Consider the following 21978-nt stretch of genomic DNA (forward strand, 5'->3'; position numbering starts at 1 on the left):
GGTTATTTTTGTAGATTCCCAAAGTGCCAGTTCATCAATAAAACATTATCAGCTCGAGATTTAAGGGAAGTGGGGCGTAATTTTGATTTGTTATTGAATCATCAAAAGAAAACCCTGCTGTCCAGTTTTCCCTCTTTAAATTTACTGTTTGTAGGGGTTTGCAGTTACAAACACATACCTTTTCTTAATCTAGATTTTGATGTTAATGACCCTTGAGCTGTGTTAGGTAACCAACATTTAAAGCGTGAAGTGCAATTTCATTGAAAAATTCTATGAGTGAGACTTAAACGCATTTAAAAACTACATAATCTGCATCCTAAAATTTGTAACCATTCTTTTGTTCAAGAGTAATCAAGGGAACCAAGGTTATAGCGGTAATCAAAAGAATGTAATCCAGGGACAAAGACCAGACATGGAAAACAGACACACACAACAAAGAACATAAAGTAACTAAAATCATACATACAAAGTAACAAAAGTAAATGAGCAACTCGGACTCCACTAAAAACTGGGAGCATGGACCAGGTGCACCGGTAGGGTAAACGTCCAACTCATCCACAGTTTTACAGGAATTATTAAGTGTGCGACAGTGAAACCAACTTTGACAAGCTTATATACTTCTCTCATTGATCGAATATTAGAGTTAAAATGGTTAACGTAATCGAATGTCCAGTTAAATGAAATTTTAAAATCTCCCCATTCTCAGTCTGTACTAAGTCAGGACCATTGCGGTACCAGCTGCTCCGGTGATGTAATATCTATTTTGCCTGATTTATTTCAGACTTGACTTGATTATGAATCGGATTAGTGCTTGGTAATTTTGGTGTTACCCTTTTTTAAATATCATTATCTAGCTTAATTCATTTGAATATTAAATAAATGTTAACCCTGCAAACCCCTTCAAGTCTTTAAACTTTAAAATTTACCTGAGTTATTGGCAGTCGGTAACTACATGCAATATTTAGTTTTTTTTAATAAATGAAACTATATTTACCAATAAAAGATAAATAGCCATTAGAAAATTGGTGGTTTTAATCATATTTTGCTGTTTTGTATGGAATTTGTATATCTGTTCAACCCAAGAAGGTATGTTTGTGTTATTCTCTTTTAAATGTTTAAATAATTATGAATGATTGTATCACTATCTCATTCCAGTATATTAAGTTATATTAAAACAAATAAATGTATTCACGCTTGAGGACAATATTGGAGAAAATCAAGTACTTTCTCGTTGTTTTCATTTCTTTCATCTGTGGCATCATCCTTTCAGCACCTGCGTATGGAGAGTTCATATCACAACTCATACGTTTTGCCATAGCTTACCAAAACTACTTCTTGTATCGCGCTAGAACTCTAACAAATAGGCTTATGTTTCTACAAGATTGAAGTCATTACTACAGAAGTTTGATGGTTGTCATCACGAACTCGTGTATCGTTATGGTGTATCCATCTGCACCATGATAACTGATTTATTCAACGGGTTATGGTTTTCCTTTTCTCGTTTGTCTTACCCGGATTTGACTTTTTATGAATGGCGATGTTTCTAGAAAAGCAGAGGACGCTTACCCTACCGGTGCACCTGTTCCATACTCCCAGTTTTTAGTGGAGTCCGAGTTGCTCATTTGCTTTTGTTACTTTGTCTGTATGATTTTAGTTACTTTATGTTCTTTGGTGTGTATGTCTGTATTTCATGTCTAATCCCTAGATTACATTCTTTTGATTACCACTATAACCTTGATTCCCTTGATTACTCTTTAACTCTCCTTCAGCTAAATGGGTCATTGACGTCACAATGTAAAACTACAATGTTTCGCTTTCACCAAAAGGTTATTTGGACAGAATAATTGTGTCATTCGAAGCCAAATGACGAATGTGAACAGATTATAATTAGAATGAGAAATTAGATATATCATCTCGGAGAACAGACTAGACCACGAAAACAGACGAAATATAATATAAATTGTGGGATTATTCGAAAAAGTTATTCATGCAAATATTAAATGGGTAACCTTAAACTTAAAAAAAAAACAGTAATGACGAGGTGCATCGGTTGAGTAGACATCCTCTGTTGTTTTTTTAAAGTCATTGATTAAAATTTACCATGAACATTGCATAGTATAAGAATCGCCCAAGACACAGTATGACAGACATTATACTTTCAGATAAACGACAAATAAAGATAAAGACTGTCTTGCTTGACTCTTGTGATAAAACTAACCAAAGAGCCGATATTGTCCTTCCTTAAAATTTTATGTTTGTAAAAAAATATGATAAAAATTGAAACTGAAAGAAAATGAGCTATTACCCCGGAAAAGATTTAATGAACAGAGAGAGGTCAATTTGGGTTGAATGCACAATATTCAAGTGAACAAACAGAGAGAGGTCAATTTGGGTTGAATGTACAATCTTCAAGTGAACGAACAGAGAGAGGTCAATTTGGGTTGAATGTACAATCTTCAAGTGAACAAACAGAGAGAGAGGTCAATTTGGGTTGAATGCACAATCTTCAAGCGACCAAAGTGCATGTTTCTTTAATAGCATCAATGATGGTATTATGAGTGTAAACATTTTGCAATGTGCGAAATGAGTGGCGTTTCTTTTTTAGAGTAATACTTCGGAGGATTTGTGTGTGTGTGTGTGTGTGTGTGTGTGTGTGTGTGTGTGTGTGTGTGTGTGTGTGTGTGTGTGTGCAAACATCATCCACAAGACGGTACACGAATAATATTTACTGCAAGAAATACAATAAACGTCAGAGAAAATAGTTCTGGTCTTATTGTAAATATATGTTCATATTTTGCCTCTATCAAGCAGAAAAGATTAGACTATTAAATATATATCATCTTATTAGTACCCATCATTGTGTTTACCACGACTTTCGTACATATTATATTTCTTAATGAATGAGATATATAAAGCATCTTTATTTGCAATTTATCGAAATGTTTTGCAGGTGTTAGCTATCAATTAGAACACTTTAATCCTTTACAACTGGAAAAAAAATAAAAGTGTCTTGAAAATCTTTGCATTGCAATTGCAAAGCATTGCTTGATGTAAAAATGAGGTGTTTTGAGTGTGTACATTGTTTTCTGGATTTAATGTGTCGAAAAATCAGCTAAATTTACAAATTAGTTTTTGAAAAAAAGTGTATAGCACCATCCTAATGTCATTCCAACGAACTGAAGCAACCAGGCATTCATTTTTCTTAATTATACCTAAATTTCTTTTTTTACAATTCTTATTTTACAACGGACGGTTTTTTGTTTGTTAGTAATGGGTTTACATTTTGTAAAATGAAACGAAATGGACCTACTATAGTTTTACATATTTCCTGGTAGGGTTATCTTTTTGTGTTCATCTTCACATTTTAAATTGATAATTCTATCGTTTTTATCATCTTTATATTGACCCTGATTGATAACTGTACTCTTGAGAAAAAAGATTAGAATGTCATTTTACGATTACCAAGTAATTACACCCTTACGATGTCTTTTTATTTATTTGAAAAACCCAGTTGGAGTATATGATAACGAAATTTTTATTTTATTTGTATTTGTAAATTTTCTATAGATTTGCACCGTGTGCTAGATCTGTTACCTTTTTGCTTTTAAGTACCATTCTGTGTAAGAATCTAGTAACGGGTGGCAAATCATAATACATGTATTCAATTTGTTTTTTTTTTTTTTTTTTTTTTTTTTTTTATTTTTTATTTTGCCTCAGATATATTATTAAGCATCTGGAAAACAACTGAAAAGCTATTAGAATTTATTCTGAACCATCTGTGACATAGATATTTTTGCCTCCTTATATAAAGAAACAGTGGGGGGAAATTTTCCCGCCATTTTTAAAGCGCATTTCAACTAAAATGGACCTATCAATATCATAGAAAGGCATTTCTTTCAACACATTGATTGTTATTTCTGGAGGTTATCTAAAATTATTGCCTTTTTTATAAAACAAACATTTTTAGCATTCATGAGAATGAAAACATAAATAATAAAAAGGCAAATTTTTGTTGATAATATATGGAAGAAATTCCAGAAAAAAACAGATTTGGGGAAACGCATAATCATACATTTGTATAATCAAATGTATATAGAAAACATTGCTATTTTGATTATATCTGTTAGCATATAGCGTACAAGTTGACAAAACATACCGAAGTATCAATAATGGGACAATGCAAAGGCGTTAAAACCCAAGACCTGAACGTGACAACAGGAAACGAAGTCATTCTAAAAGTGTGCATTTTTTTTGTATGAAGGCTGACATCAAGTTTCGTAATGGAGTTACATAGCTGAATGAACGTCTTTAGAAAATCCAAAAGATGACCATGTTATGTTCTTTTTTCCTGAATGTGATTTAACGGTGATAATCCTCGTGTAAATGATGATTCCAAATTAATCATAATATAATGGATAACTTTTCATGTCATATCAGTATTAGTTTGCTCCTTGTGATAAAAAAAGAATAGTAATCAGTACAAGTACAACTTACTATCGGAATAATAATGTTAATCAAAATGCCTTTGATAAATATTATGATTATACTGACATAACTGTCATGAAATGGGCATATGTAGAAAATAAATGACGAAAGAACCAAAGAGGTATAGTTTTACTTCGTATGTAATACATTTTTATTGATTTAGTAATGTTAAAAATGCAAAAAATGCATTATCAAAACTTCGATAAAGGTGTTTAAATGCTATGACAACACCTATAACTGATTTAACATTAATACAGCAATCTTTGTATGCATTTACATTACACTGTATTTATACATTACTGTGTTATGTGATTATTATGTGGTACATACGGTATGTACAGCTCTGAAATATACAATACCATGTACAAAAAGTACTGTTCAGGTAAGTCTTAAGGATATTGAAATTCTAATCCTATGATGCATATATCCTGTAATATAAAGTGTTTCGGGTTTTATTCCTCCTTGATGACGCGCTTGCACGTATGTACATGTGGTCTTTATCGTAAAGAGACATACTTGGGAAAAGCTACTACCTTGACTGTGATTTTGACATTTTTATATTATTATTCCCCAAACTTAGTTGAAATCCCAACACAAAAGCATTATACGAAGTCGTGGCTCAAAAACAGAAACATCTAGATACCAATTCGTTCTGCTTGATAGAAATTTGTAAAAAAAAAAAATACGATTTAAAATCGTTTTCTAAAATATACCGAAAATATTGTCAAAATGCTGGAATTTTTCGACAACATATCTGTTTAGACGCTACGTGTTCTTCTTAACAGAGGGTAAGGAACAAATTATACTCTTATTTAATGATCATTCAGCTAAGAAAACTATCCCTGCTTATTTTGATAATATTGAACTTCCTTCTGTTTGCTATATTTTCAAAAGCCAATCCTAAATATGTCTTTATGCAAAGATATGAACATTAAGGAAAACATGTCAATATCTTTTGATTGAAGTAACTCAAAATATATGTATAGTCCCAGTGCCCGTGATATTACAGATAATCTGAATGTTTAAGACCAGAACTTGAAAATGCTTCTTCAAAATGGACCTAAATATCGTCCTTTAGCCATTGTCAATTGAAATGTCGTAACATCATCCAGGACTCACTCCATTCATATTGTATAAAATGAATAAAACGCGAAAAAGTAGACAAGAAATCATTAGATTAATCCTTTAAAACAGTTATGAAAATAGTTGACATCCAAGTAAAACATTTCGAGCAACACTTTACTCATAATATCAAAACCGTATTTCCCGAGTAAAACACAAATTGAAAAAACTCAGCAAGGAATCTATTTCTGTTCATGCTGAAAAAGCTGCAATTAATATTATTGTTCTTTGTCGTCAATTTTATATTGAAAAAAATAACGCATTCACCAACATTCCAACTGACTAAATTTTCAGAAAGTGAAATTGGGAACATACACAAACTTGTCGCTACCTCTTTACAAGCTGAACCTAGTAGCATGGACTTCCTACTATGTACTGGCTTCCCAAACTTCACAAATTACAAGATTCATTTCCTCTTCAAGTCATTGCTCAAAAACTAGACCTTCTATTCCACTGACATTATATTTTTTTGTAATAAAGCTTATGAAAATATTGGAATTAACTATTTTTGAAGTGTTAAAAACTCGCTTAAAGTGCCTGATAAATTACATGCCCATGTGGGATATTCCTATAATAGTTTTGTTCAACTTTATACACTACACTTCCAATAATCTCATAAAATAACATTAACTTATCTTATCAAAGGGTTATTTAATAAATAGGGATGTGAATATATTGGTTCGAATTCTATTTGATCATTTCAGTAACAAAAAACATAAAAACTACGTTAATTGGAATTCTTTTGATATGCTTAGAGCACTTGATACGTGCGAGTATCTCTCACACTTTGTTTTACGATAAAGTTTTACCTAAAGCATGGAAGGTTCCATACCCACCCAATAGTTATGATATTGTTGTTAATTCGTTAAGTTTTTTTTTAGTATTAACATTGATTCACTCATATGATCTTTACAAAGAAATTAAAATGCCATATTTTAAAGCATTTTTAGGCATGACATGGGTTGTGTCCTGATTGTATGACCATGGTTCTCAATCCCGCAAGGAACGAATTTGGATTTATTTTATATATGATGGGGACATAACTTTGAGAAGGTTTTAACTGGTCTGGAGCTAGCATGTCAGTTAACTGCTAGTAGTTCTTAGTTTGTACATTTGTGTAATTTATATTTGGTTTCTTTATTTCCGTTGTAACAAGTGACTCAGACCTTTCTGAACTGATTTAAGGTATGTTTAATTGTGTAATTTATCATCCACAGTGGTCAAATATTAAAGGGGGTTGTGATTACGCCAAAGTACTTTTACCCCGTCGCATTTTTTGAGCCAGCCCCAAGTCAGGAATTGCTGCCTCTGTTTGTCTTGTCATTCATTGAAGACCAATTGGTGGCCTTGTGCTGACATTTTCATCCCGCTGGTTTTTTTTCTTTTACATATACAACATATCTATTCTCGTTATATCGTCAACTCGCCGATCTATTAATTCGCTCTGTTCTGAGGCTGATTTATAACTGATCTTATCAAAAAGAAGGAAGATAGTTTAGCAAAAAAATAAATATGTTGTCTATAAGGAATCCTAGTTTGGAGGATTTTATACATTGCAACTCGACTGGTTTTTCTAGAAATGCAGAGGACACTTACCATGCCAGTGCATCTGGTCCATGCTCTCCGTTTTTAGTGTCCGAGTCCGAGTAGCTCATTTGCTTTTGTTATTTTGTATGTATCATTTTAGTTTTCATGATCTTTGTTGTTTATGTCTGTTTTCCATGTTTGTTTTTAGTTCCAGGATTGCTTTCTTTCGATTTGCACAAGAACCTTGATTCCCTTGATTACTCTTGCATCTACAAAAAAACTTGAAATAAGGGACACGACAGATACTGTGAAGTTAGCCTCATATCTTAATCTACTCAAAGAGATCTAAAATGAAATTTCATGGCAAACGCGATGACATCCCATTCCGTATTGTCAACTTTCTTTTCATTCGTGGCAACAGACCTTTAGGGCCTTCGTGTGGAGTTTTCATATCACAACTCAATCACATTTGGCCGAATCTTCAAGCTTTTAATCGTGATAATACTCAGATGATTAGGGTTCCGGAGCAGGATTTTTGTTATTACATAATAATATTCATTCCTACAAAAAATCAATAGTCGTCATTATGTACTCGTTGATCGTCTTGGTATATCCATTTGCAACATAAGAACCGATTTGTTTATCATATTATAGATTTTCTTTCCACTTTATCCTACACCAGATTTGACCTTTTTAGCAATTTATCGGGTGTTCCTAAAATGCAGAGGACGATTATCCTACTGGTGCACCTCATCCACGCTCCCAATGGAGTCCGGATTGCAATTTTAATTTTGTTTCTCTGTATCTACTACATTGGTAATTTCATGTTCTTAGTTGTGAATGCCTAGTTTCCCTGTCTAATCTTTCCATATGAACTTTACTAGTATTGTTTTGATAAACGCTCGAATTTTAGTTCCTTGATTACTTTGTGTCATCTGAACAAGTCAGTAAAAAGCAAAACACCGAAACAAAACTTTCAGTTTTGTATTTTCTAAATTTAAAATTGTAATTTGTAATCTAAATGATATTGATATACAGAAAGTTAAGAATAAGTTTTTAATGTATGTAATGTTAAACAATAGGAGGAAGACGGTATACTTTTTTTATTTCCAGATATAACTTCAAGTCTTGTTTAAGATTCAGCATGAAGGTCTCAAGAATAATCCTTTTTGTTCTGTATTCTGCACCACTGACAGATTTTGTTCAAACAGAATGCCCCAATATTTGTTCGTGTAGTTACGATACTAATGTTTTAACCGTTAACTGCAACGGTCAAGGTTTATCTGTTGTTCCCGACGTCCCTGAAGAAACCTACTTTAGTTGGATTCTAGTTGTCAAACGCAAATATGTTTAATTAACAGTATATGATTAAAAGTAAAATTTGAAGGAGCAGTCCAAAAGCATTATTCGTAGCTATATGTAAGAAATTAGCATATTCAAATGCATTATTCTTTAATTTTACTACGAAATACGAATAATGAAAAATCGGTTTATATGTAGAATATTTCTATCATCTTTTTAGATTACTTGAAAACAACAATATATCGGGCATTAAAAATGGGGTGTTTGAAAACCTTCATTTATTAAGTACACTGTAAGTTTTATCTTCAACCTAATCATGTTTGTCAACTTTTATACGTTAGTATATTATCGATATAGTAACTGTACAATGAGATAGGAGTCGGTTGTACGTCATTAATATCAACAATAATTTCAACTAGGAACTACACATTCATTTTTCGTTAATGTTTTTAACTATGAGGAAGCCTAACAATATAAAAGACGATTTATAAAAAAAAAACAAGGAGTCACACACACACACACACACACACACACATACACATACATCACGTATTGAATGAAAGAAATCGGCAAAAGTGATTCGTTATTCTATTTCAATTGATTTTGATAACATTATGATAATGTTATTTTTTCTATTGTAATTATTTATTTGTTATGAAATGTATATTTCAGATTTCTCAGTGGCAACGGGCTCACCGTAATAGAAAATGGAGTCTTTCAAAACCTTCTTCTTCATGTACTGTAATAATCTTTTTTCCAACATTGTGAAAATGTACTGACTCATTGAATCTTACATTTTCCATAAGTTTATATTAACTTTTTATGATAATCGTTGTATCTATAACTGTTTTTTCAATGACTTTTTAAAACAATGTTGGTTCTGACTTACCAATATCGCATGTATGTATGTATGAAGATTTTACAGGCAGAAACTAATAATTTTGTAACCAAATAGAAAAATGCAATATAAGAAATGAAAATAAGATATGAACTGAAAGAAAATTACAGAATGACAGAACAAGATAAAATTTTATTATAAGATAAACTGAAAAATAAGTCTTCTTACACGAAAACAAGACTTCTTAATACTTATTACATTTTAAAAACTATTATATTTCAGGGATCTCAGAGTTAATAGAATATCAGTAATTAAAAGTTGAGCGTTTGAATACCTTCCGTCTTTACAAATTTTGTAAGTAGGATTTTGATTTTTTTTTTTTTTTCATTCTATTTTTGTAAATACATCGTGCATACAATGAATTAGTTTTTTTAGTTTCATTTAAATGAAATAAATGAAAAGGAATTATCTTTGTTCGTAATAACCATTTAACTAGGAATGGCCTATTCAACTCCATCAACAACTGAAATGTTAATACTTCTAGATAACTATTTAAAAATAAAATAATTGCATATTGACTTGAAATAAAAGCAGTATACGAATGAGGCTTAGAATCGTTTTAAAACGCGAGGCTCACCGAGCATTTTCCCAAATCTTGCCAAATTCGTAAATCGTTTTTTATTTCTAGTCAATATACAGTTATTTTCATTATACTGCAAATCTTATCAGTATTTAATCAAGACATTGTTATACGACGTGTTTTTATCTTTCTTCTCTACTTACTACGATACATATGTAGTTCATGCAAGAGTAGGAAAGTAGGCGGGTCTTGTGTTATATACTGTCAGTGACCGTATATCAACAATAGATATACAGTCAACACATGTTGGTTGCTCAAATAGAACGATTGTGGTATAAAAATTATTCTCATAATATTAAAGGACATTTATATAAGTCATATATTTTTACGTCTATATTTCAGAGATCTGGGTGGTAAAATAATTTGTGTTATTGAGAGAGGAGCTTTTGGGAATCTCCCATCTTTAAGGACATTGTAAGATTATCGCGTATTATACACATATGACATGATTTTTCTTCATTTGTTTTTTAATTGTAAATGATAAATCCAGTTGTAACTGGAAACAAAAACGAGCTGCGACGTTGATACTGATATGACGTATAAGGCGTAGGTATTGAGTTGGTAAATTTGGGTGCACTTCCTTTACTAACAAAGGTCCTGAAATATGATTTTATAAAATCCTTAAATTGTGTAGGTTTGCTGAGGTTTGCTGTAATTGCTCGATCTACCCTTTTTGGTCATGGATGAAATTAGACGAAAGGTTTATTTCAACTGCAATCTGCAATGATCGTAACAACCAACCTGTATACAACCTTACATTCAGGGACTTTAATAATATAAGCCTAGGTAATAAAGTTAATATATATTTAAGGGTCATTCAGTTTTATTTAATACTATATTGAACTGTAAGGTTAGTTTAAAAAATATCTCATTTAAAATCATGTTTGGCATGTATTGTTTAGTTCTGTTTTCGACGTTTTAAGTATTTCATATTTTCCTTGTAGTAATATAATTGATATAAAAAAAACAAATTGTTACATAATTATGCAACTACTTTGTGCTCTTTTCCCTGAAAATATTCAATTTTCTTTCATTTACTGAGTCACATAATCATAACATATCATAACTAAAAATGTAGACGTCAATCGCGGTTTGCAAAATTATATTGTATTATTTGTATAGTTATATGTATATACCTATTACTACTGTAACTAATTTGATAGATCCTCACAATGCATCTATGAATAAATGTATACATGTATGCTTAATATAGTGCTTTTTAGTGTGACTGTATCATTGCTTTCTCTGTTGCTCATTTATGTATTTGTTACAGATGTATGTTACTTTTTACTTTTCAATCTTTGAACATGTACTTACTGTATGATTATATAGCACGTTCAAACAAATAGTAATAACCAAATAAAAACAGACAGTTGTAACGACAAAATACACATATGATGTAACCCTTATGTATATTCTAACAGAACACAGCATGGATTTTGTAAGTAATTCCTTGTTATGTCTTGCATTTTCATGGCTTCATGATGATCGACCTGCCACAGATGAATACGACATGTAGGTAGGTCCATTACTTTATATCAACATTGCTTAATATCTCGTTTTGCATTTTATTCGTAGAAATAAATTTATCAAAAAATAATAACTTGTTGTAAAATATTTGCATACTATAAGAGTGAAAAAGTTATTGGTTAGATAAGAAGCAAATACAAATGAAAGTTATGACGCTTTTCAACCAGTAGTATATTTTTTCTCCGACACGATGCACCGTGAATTTCATAGTTTTCTTCTGATATGGACGTAACATATGTCAATATTCAAAGACGTCTTTTGTGTTCTGTTTTGTTTTAGCACCAATCTGTATTTTACTTTGAGTATTATTCCTTCACATGTAAGACTTTTTACAAAGCACGATATTATCCAAATTACTAGGGAAATTTGCCAAATTCAGTGATTTTCTTAATTCCTTTTTTTCATGCGCCAACAATATATGTATATGTGTTTAAACAAGGAACAATTTTTACTTTGGGCCGCTGACACTCTTCATTGCAAATCGTCCTTTTAAAAATATTACGTGCCAAATAATAAATAAAGTAATACTTGTATCCCGAAGAATGATATTTAAGAATTGGCTATGATAAAAATTTTTTCTGTTGAAAAATAACATAAATTTTTCCATGTGCATATTGTTTATTGTGCGAAGTGCAATAAACAAAATATGCACATGACAAATTTATGTTATTTATAGCAATTTTTTATCATAGCCAGTTCTTATAAATTTATTTGAAAACATAGTTTTATCTGTAAACATGAGAAAAGTAGTTCCGAATAAAACGAAATGAGTGCATATAAATATTTTTTTTTATCCATTGAGATATAAAAAAAATATTTTAACCAATCAGATTACAGTATTTATCTCAAATTAATTTATATACATATACATAAACATATACATTAATAAATTTTACATAGTTTCTAGTAATATTTTTTCATCTTTTATAAATAATTATAATTGTGATAAAGGACACTACAGACAATTTTGCATCATATCTTCACCACTTACCATTAAATATCGACAAAAGTGACTTCATAAATAAATTATAGAGTAAATGAAATGACCTTTACTTGCAGATGTATTCTTTTCGTTTATATGTGGTTTGTCAGAAGACAATTACCCTGCTGTTTCATCTGATCCATACTCAAAGTTATTGGTGATGCCCGAAAAGCTAATATTGTTTTAGTTTTTGTGTGTATTCTTTTTTGTTTGTTTCATTATTAATGGGTTTGTCTACGTTCTTGGTCTAGCTTTTGTATTTGGAACATGAAAATTCTGTTTCTCATTTTAATAATAGCATTTAATCTTTAACTTAAACTCAAAAATATCATTTTATATTATTAGTTGTAATAAATAATGTTTTTATCCATTATTGAACAACTAAAAACGAAATGGTTGTTTTAAATTAAATTACAATGCAAAATGATAAAATCATCTCATTGTTGTCATATACAATGCACCATTCAGTTGCATTTCAGGTAAAAAGAAAGACATAACGTTGTTGTATGATACAATGCATTTTGTTCGGACAGGGTCTTTATTTTGTTGGAAAACAGAATCTCTTTAATTTCAATTTCAGTAACATTGCCTTCATTTCAGATTGTAAAAGCAAACATTTAACATTGCAATAAGAAGCATTTTTTGTATGAAAGGTTATTTCCCTTTGTAGTCTTAACTTACTGTGTAGCAGCAAATTTGATTTTTTAAAAATAAAACCCCCTTAATATCTGACAAAAAATGGCACCAACACAAAAGTAAACAAATGTTTACCTAATTTAGGAAAATGTACTGGTTTCAGTGTAATCAACAAGATTATGACAAATTTCACGGTAATGCTTGAAATTTGCGAAGAACTGCTTATAATGTTTATATCATACCAGGGAATCGATTTTATCAGTAGTTTTATCAAGAATATGTTTACAAAAACAATTGTTTAAAAAAAAACACTTCCAAGAAAACAAAAACACCAAAAAACGTTGATGCTTTTTTGTAAAATAATTTTCTGATATATCCGTTTAATTTAATCCATGGGAAACAATATACCTGATGTCAATTATGCATAGAATGTATGTCTTTCTCGATCGACCAAAATTAAAAGCTAAATTCCTTCAATCAAGATAATTGAAAAAAATGCACCTCTTGGCTATAAATAATAAATTAAGTGCAAATTTTAACAACGGAATCCGGGAAATGTTTGGCCCTTGGCTAGATAACATTTATCTGTATAAAATAGCTGTTAAGACAAGTTTCGTAGAATTAAGAAAGAAACCAAATGATTCAGGAATACAAAGGTATTGCAGAAACATTCTTGCATTTTTTCATTTTTATATTCTACTTCCGATTTCCTATTATAACTTTGACATTGCCAGGTAATTTGTTTTTCTATTGATGAGAGCAGAAGGAATTTTATAAAGTCATTTATAATTCAACAATTCAGTTTAGTTGTTTGATAAAGGACAAAATAAGAAAGCATTAGTTTGTCAATGAGATCGATGTTCAATACTAAAAGGCTACCAACTATGGTATGTACGGTAATTTGGAGTGGTTTTCCTACAAACTAAATATCAAAACCCTTAACAAAGAAGCTAACTATTTGTTCAAACACAACATTATGCCTTCATCCGTCATTCTCGTGCTTGTGATCTGTACACGGATTTTTTTTTAAAGAGCACATCCGTTGTGGAAATTTCACGGTCGTTATCACAACGTACCAGTCTGACAACCTACCGAACTTTACATTAATTTGCTGCATCGATGTAGCTACTTGGACATAATATATCCGAGCAAGTCAAAGGCGCTAGGTCATATGATTCAGTTCGTTTTTTTTTCACATTTACAGTCTTTTATTTCAAACTACCATCATGTGAGAACGTTGATATGCAGAGATACACCTCATTATCTTTCAATTCTTAATGTAAATTCTTGACACGGTGACAGTATTTTGCATGATTTAATCCTATGTCCAAGCTAACAAGACCAAGATCAAATGTCCTGGTGTTTATACATATTTAGTTTGTATTATTCAATGTTTGCTCGGGACCATCTTGATTTAATTTGTCTTTTTGGGGCATTTTTTCACCATTCCCGCATTATTTACTTTATTAACACTATGATACTTTGTTGAATTGAATCATATCGCCCTAGTGAGGACTCCTTTGGTACTTGTGTCGGGAAGCTGCGTTATTTTTGCAAGATTATCTTCGGATTATACTCACTTGCAATATTAGTTCGCAGGCGAAGGTAATGTTTACCCTTATGGAGACCCTGATGTCAATTCTGGTTCTTTTAGGAAAGAACATCTTGCTAGTGCTTTAGTTGTTTTTGTTTTTTTTTTTTTTTGTTTTTTTTTTTTTTTTTTGGTTTTTTTTTTTTTATTATTATTTTTATTTTTATTTATTCATTTTGTTATCTTTAGTTTGTATATGTAACCTATTTTATTCAGTTTGTTTCATTGTATATTTAGATCGTCTTTATTTCCTTTTTGCATTCGGATCATGTGCTTGCATTTGGACATAATTGAATTGTCTCATTGTTGACGCTTCGGTATTTCTTTTCTGTTCAATACTTTAAGATATCATAAAAATGTGTGAAAGAAGCCTAGAATTCGTATAAAGTTGTATCACATTTCATGGTACATTTTATAAGTGCACGTAGCAAAGATATCGAGCTATATGACGAACGGACAGATGATTTTTAACCTCACACTTTGTTGATGGGGATGAACAATGTTTTCAAAATAATAAATTAAATTCTAAACTAACTATAAATATTTTAATGCTTTACTTTTGTTTGAGTACTAAACTGTTGAGTCAGAAACTAAATAATTTGAATGTTCGGTAGGTTAATATGTTTTTCTTTACCTTTCTATGCTGATGAATTTAACATTTTTGTATTAAATGAAGCAGGCATATTTATTATTATTCTAAGTATAAGACGAATTAGTGTATCTTTATGGAGAATTAACTTTCCAAAAAGTCGTGCTTTTTCTTACAAGCGTCGCTTTTTAAAATCTGGATTAAATATGAAATAAAGCATTTTAAAATGTTTATTGAGGATAACCTGTGTATGGTTGCACATATTAGTTTACACCATCTTAGAATATACAATACAACAATAAAATAAGCAATACTGTAGTTCAACTTTATTGCATGCTATAATTTTTTATAAACACCAAATTGTTCCATCCTATTCAAATCTAATTGCATGTATTTATTCATCATTTTTAATGTTTGATTGTAAAGCAAAGGGTTTGGTGTAATATAAAAGGGAATCGATTTTATCTTATTTTTATCAGAGATATGTTTCACAAAGAACGATTAAATTTCAAGTACTTTTTTTGGAAAATGTTTGAGAATAATTTTGTAAATTTTGAAGTTTGACCACCTGGACTTATTTAAACGTTCTCGTGACAAGAATACATCTAAAAGTTTAGATTACCTCTCATACCCGAAGTCTACTATTTTAAGGGAAGCCGTTTTATCTCAGATAGCTTTTATAATATATAAATCGCCAATAACAATAGGCGGCCAGGTCATTAAAAGGCCCAGGACATAACAGACTATAGAAAAGTAGATTACATACACTTTTTAAGGATTGCTTATTGTAATATGTTTAGTCCGGTTTCGTTCTATTTTTCTGATATATTTTGTTATATCAATTTTTACATTATATATCTGTTAGAATTGTTGAAGGCGTGGTTGCGTCTGAATTAACTAAGGCTTATTACTATCTCTGGTTATCTTGCACAAAATTTAAAAGTTTATTTTGGCGGGTTTTCTTATAAATGAGATATTACAACATTGATTACATTTCTTTTATTTGCAAAATCATGAAGAAATGACGATTTTCAGTTTTGATATTTGTTGATGTTTTTTTTTCAAATATTGTTATAAAACTATACTTTTACATTAGAAATGGCAAATTAGATCAGTTACAAGTTCCGTCAGTATTCCTCTAAATACGGCAGTTGATCCATCTTCAAAGTAATTTTCATTTATTTTTACACAGCTTCATGTGACACCGATGTATCAAAGACATTGTCTACTATACATGACAAATATGTTGTCGTACCCGCAGAAAAAGCCAAAAACAACATTGTCTTTGTCTGCGAAACGTTTTCCATCCAATGCTTCTTATCAGAGATAGTCGTAAAATATAACAACATTGATAAATTCTATACTGCTACCACTCTCTCCAAAGAAAAGATTGTGGAAAATCATAAATCTTTTAACCTCTATACTCACAACTGTCAAAGAGGGTCTACAGTCCTACCATAACACTTGTTACTTCCGTAGTGGTATTAATTCAATGTGGATCCTGAAAATTTCGAAAGATCTTTTGGAGACAATCATTTCAAGACTATTATCTGAATATATTAGCATTAAAACCTATGATTTTTCAACACTGTATACTTCTATTCCCCATACTCAGTTAAAATCCCGATTTAAAAAAAATTATACGTCATTGTTTTTTTTTTTCAAAAAAGATGGTACCCCTAGATACAAATATAAAGTTCATGGTAGAGATTCCTCACAGTTTGTAACAAATACTTCCCCATCATCTTCCAAATATACAGAGGAAGATACTTACAAAATGCTAGATTTTTTTATCGACAACATATTTGTCCAGTGTGGTGAACGTGTTTTACAACAAACGGTCGACATTCCAATGGGAACAAATTGTGCTCCTTCACTGGATGACCTATTCCTTTGCTCTTATGAGGCTGATCTGATCCGAAAGAATGAATATGGTTTAGCTAGATACTTTAATCTCAGTTTCCGCTAAATAGATGACGTATTTTCTTTAAACAATCCTAATTTTGTTGATTTGATACATCGCATCTACCCCAAAGAACTTGAGATAAAGGATACAACAGACACTATGAAGTCAGCCTCATATCTTGACCTACAATTAGAAATCGATAGCAAAGAAACCTATTGGCCAAACTTAACGACAAACGTGATGATTTTTCATTCGGAATTGTCAACTTTCCTTTCATCTTTTGCAAATTCCCTTCAGCGCCTGCGTATGGAGTGTTTATATAACAACTCCTACGTTATGCCAGAGCTTGCCGATACTACGCAGACTTTTTGTATTGCGCTAGAACTCTAACAAATAATCTTTTGAAACAGAGTTATGTTGCTACAAGATTGAAGTCATCACTACAGCGGTTTCATCATGAACTCGTGGATCGTTATGGTGTATCCATCTGCACCATGAAAACTGATTTATTCAACGGGTCATAGGTTTTCTTCCCTCGTTTGTCTATTCTGACTAGACTTTTATGACAACTCAGTGGGTGTTTCTCGAAAAGCAGAGGACGCTTACCCTACCGGTGCAGCTGGTTCATGCTCCCAGTTTTTAGTGGAGTCCTAGTTGCTCATTTGCTTTTGTTACTTTGTATGTATGATTTTAGTTACTTTATGTTCTTTGTTGTGTATGCCTGTTTTCCATGTCGGGTCTTTGTCCCTGGATTACATTCTTTAGATTACCGCTATAACCTTGTTTCCCTTGATTACTCTTTGATACAGTGGTACATAATTCAGGAAAATAAACTCATAAAAAATTAAAACAAACGACAGATTTTCTTTAGTTAATCAAATATTTGTCTTCATTTAAAAAATAGTAATATCCATTATGATACAAATGTCAAACAAACAAAAAATCTTTGAAGAGATTATGAATGTGCAAATGCGTCTAATCGATTTATTGTTGTAACTTTTTGTTGAAACTTTGATAATCATATTCTGAATAATAAGCATGATAAACATGAAAAATATATTTATATTCGTATTTTGCCCCTTCTGGCCTGAATTTTCAGAAATAACTACAAATCTGCAAATTTGATAAGAATTTAATGTAGTAAAAATAACCAAATAAGATTTTTTAGTCAAGAGGGACAAATCAAAGGATGCTAAAAACCCACATTTTTCACAGTTTGGAGAAACAAATATCAGCTTTTTAAAATCTTTTGCTTGCATTACCACACCCACCCCAAATCGTCATCTCCATGATTTATGCAAAGATCTGCAAAGATTACGAATATATAGAGATAACATGGGTCTCAATTTGAGCGGACACTTCAGGTTAAAAGGGCAATTGACTTCTGGTTTTCCGAAATCGCTAAAAAATCAGCTATTTTGACCAGTGATAATGGCCCTAATAAGCAGCATAAATAATTGTTCAATTTATGAAATTCGACTTTAGATTAAACATTTCTGTTCAGCAAGTAAAATACGTCTTGTAATTTAATTCCGACATCAATTTACACTAAGGGGCTAATTTCACCAGGAATTGTTACTCAACAGTTATGAAAAATGTACTTATAAATAAGGTAAATTTCAGGATGAAGTTCTTAGAAGTAATCATCTTTGTTCTGCATACTCTGCAATTAGTATCATTGATATCTGCTGAGCAAAGGACATGTCCAGATATTTGTGGATGCAGGAACGATACTGGAAGAGTAGTAGTTAGCGGTACCAGAAGGGGACTGTCTTCAATTCAATAATGCGTTTATGAACTTATAGATAATATGTATGTAAGACCCGGAAGTGCGATGGTCGCGCTGATCTGCGATGGTCAACGCTGAAGTATGTTGAATGTTTAATGCAATGCGCGGAAGTGCGCTGGTACCCCATTCAACGTCGCCACGAAAATTTACGTGCACAATGTTACAGAGAAAAATAACAAATTGAAAGGAAAGTCATGAAAGTAGCTAGTATAGTGTTGCCTGTATAAACAAACGTAGCGTGCATCATTACTTATTTTGAGTGTTAGCAGTACATGTATTTAATGCAGTGTCAAAACTTAAAAGATACGTTACGATACTCGAGGTAATTCTAGAAACATAAACTGTAGCTACAGGTAACAAAAGATAGCGGATATTGAAAGTCGTATTGCGCGCATTTAAAAGTATATTAGATGTAAAAAGATTTATATGTTACCGGGTTCACCTTGTTGTCTTTGTATTCAAAGTCGGAAAAAATGTTGCTTTTTTATGAATCTAATATTATCGATTTTTCCCTTATGATTCACAACGAATCATGAAACGTATATCATAGTTGAAAGGCGAAAAAGAAACTACAATACATACGAGTTCAAAGAATGTACTAGAATGTCGAAGACACAAATTAAGTTCCAGTGGACCAGACTGCCACCTTTCTCTTCATTAAACTGGAAGTTATTGTGCCCGACAAGATTTTTCACGTTTTTTTGAGAGACAAATTCAGGAAATACTTCAACGTTTGATTGAAAATTGCTTTATACATACATTTTTAGTGTTTTTAAAGTTTGTACTTGCATATTCTACAGGTACTATTGGTCAGATATGTTTTAGGTAGTAGTACATGTAGTTTTATACGCTAACACGGAAGTCTTAGAGCTATCAACACCCGTTCTACAGGTACTATTGCTAAACTTATAATGTATAATCTATTGTAAACAATCATTTTGTAATACGGTCAACATCATGAATTGGTTGGTTGATATGGACATCTCAACAAATTCGTCTTTGTCCCCTGATTAAAAATATTATATTTCTTAATCATATCCTGGTCTCATTTATACACTACCAATCTTCCCAAACATTACTCGCTTTCCTAATACTTTTTGTCGCAGTTATCCTTCTTTTGATATATTTGCATCTATTATAATGTACGCAATAGGATATATACCACAAAAGAGGTTTGTAGGAGTAAATTAAGGACCAGGAACCGATCAAGGAATTATTTACATGTTTTTTTTTATTCCATTTATGACTCTTTTAGAGTCACATTTGTTTCCTGTTTATATATTTTGATAGATTTATTTGAGATTTATTCCTTATTTAAATATATATATATTTACTTTTTTATAATATTGCCTTGCGAGCTTTGAGAATGAATTGTAGGCGAAAAATCTTATATATTTTCGCAATGAGTAATTTGGAACTCATCTTGCTGTTGGCAGAGTTTTACCATATAGATCTGTAACGTTAAAGCAAGGTGAATGAGATATTGTTTTTCGATAGATCGTTATACTTTTTTTAGTTGCTAATTGCAATACAAAGTTGAAAGCATTGCTTAAACATACTTGGATGACAAGTAGCAGAAAGTAGAAAGCTGTGATAAATAGACTAAATGTCTGGTCTTGATTTTTGATGGTGCAAGTAGTCAAATTAAACTTTAAAAAATGTGGCCCTTTTCATACAAAGTTTCACCCATTGCCTGATTCTTACAGAGACTGACTCTTAAATTGCATTAGTTTGGTTCAACTTTGGTTTATCTACAAAAGTTATAAGAGACATGTATTTCACAGGTATCACATTTTTTAAATGAAAAATATGAAACCTCCTTGGGTTAATACGCTTTTTATGTCCCGCTCAAGTTCGTTTAAACAATAACATAATTTGTACCTCGATTTGATTCATTCTTGAGCAAAATTGGCTCAATGTAGAAAATAAAGAAAGAAGTCCTCATAATCGTTATCCATACGAATTTAATCTTTGACCTTTGAAGCACTGAGAGTATAACACCGAGTGAGGATTTTTACTACTTTCGTATCTTTCACAAAAAATAAAATATTAAATCCGTAAAAGGCATGATCATTATTTATTTTTCAAATGTCAAACTAATCAACTTCGTCCTCTTACATGTTACTCCTGTCCCATATCATGTCCTTGTAGGAGACTTTTTGTATGTACCGTCTCAATGTCAATGTTTTGAATCCGTCCCTGGTGAGTTTTATGTTTTATACAATCACAACTGAAATAAGGATGTACAACATCCAACTTGTATCATTGCCATGTATTAGTTTGCATTTTAATCGTGTTTAATGGTTTTTGCAACTAGTTTGCAGCTTATATTTTCCCGTGAGCACTGAGTCTGTCTGTCAATAATATTATTATATGCTACGTAGATAATGAAATTGAGGATTTATCATGTGATTGACTGTATAACAATTTTTGAAAACAAAGTTTTCAGTATTCTTATTTTGATAATGGACTTTAAAGTCTCGCACAGTTTGATTTTTTTTTGTCATTTTGATGTTGACCTTTTAAACAAGTGTCGGCTTAAAACCAAAGGTTTATTATTCAAATACTGAAATGTGTTATTTAGAAATAATCTATAGACTGATACTTCCATACTACACAAGCGTAAATTTTATAGATGGATATGAAGTCTTATGGATATTATAAATTAATTATTTTGAAACGGTAAAATCCCGAATTAATTTCATCGATTAAATTTATATTGGTAAATAAAAATAGATAATTTAAGCAACCACAAGTCCATTTGTTGGTACATATGTCACAGTTCGTTACAAAATAAATATTCATATGTTCATGTGATTTGTGTAAAATGAATATAAATTAAACAATGGTGTGCTTTTATCCCATAACATTCTATACATACACATGTACATTTGTATTTTAAGTAGCACTCCAGATAAGAGTTATGAAAAATGCATGGTTGGAAAGCCTACATATTCTTATTTTTTATATTTTGTTAAAAATGTTGTAGTTAACATAAATTAACATATAACTTTAATAAACATGACTTTTCAAAGAACCAT

At 31.1% G+C, this 21978-nt stretch overlaps 1 long non-coding RNA gene across 20 annotated transcripts; it reads left to right on the plus strand.

Annotated features, from left to right (window-relative positions):
• The first annotated feature begins 4459 nt into the window (after window positions 1–4459).
• LOC148611856 (uncharacterized) lies at window positions 4460–21974 on the plus strand. Of its 20 annotated transcripts, none has more exons than XR_015924240.1 (6): window positions 4460–4621; window positions 8657–8728; window positions 9109–9177; window positions 9557–9628; window positions 10257–11433; window positions 18772–21974. It is a non-coding gene; the product is annotated as an uncharacterized LOC148611856 (long non-coding RNA). The 20 variants fall into 20 exon arrangements; XR_015924241.1 differs by having other exon boundaries at window positions 10549–11433; XR_015924244.1 differs by having other exon boundaries at window positions 9109–9172.
• Window positions 21975–21978: the final 4 nt, after the last annotated feature.

This window comes from Perna viridis, chromosome 7, assembly GCF_037379345.1.
Source record: "Perna viridis isolate PV_CMFRI_1.1 ecotype Kerala chromosome 7, ASM3737934v1, whole genome shotgun sequence".
In the NCBI taxonomy this organism is placed as follows: domain Eukaryota; kingdom Metazoa; phylum Mollusca; class Bivalvia; order Mytilida; family Mytilidae; genus Perna; species Perna viridis.